Source organism: Vanellus vanellus, assembly GCF_965231255.1.
Source record: "Vanellus vanellus genome assembly, chromosome: 2".
NCBI lineage: Eukaryota > Metazoa > Chordata > Aves > Charadriiformes > Charadriidae > Vanellus > Vanellus vanellus.
In genome coordinates, this window is record NC_138906.1 from 161,875,821 (window position 1) to 161,876,119 (window position 299).

Genomic DNA, 299 nt, shown 5'->3' on the forward strand with positions numbered 1-299 from the left:
CTGCTAACCTCTCCCAACGAGGGTTCAATGAAGATGGACCCTTGCCCTTCCGCGTACCAGAAGATTTAGAGGGGAGCAATATCAGCATTAAAATTTCAGTTTTCTGTGTGGGAGCAAGCCATAAATTAAAGCAAGCAAATTGTAGAAAGAAGAGGGTGGTTATCTTTTTTTCTTGGAAGTTAGTTCACGAAGGATCAGATCATCCCGGGATGTACATTCCAGCAGACAGATGTGCTTTGATGTCCATTTAAGCCGTGGAGAGCAGTTTGCAGCCTGGAGACACACACACATACACAAAA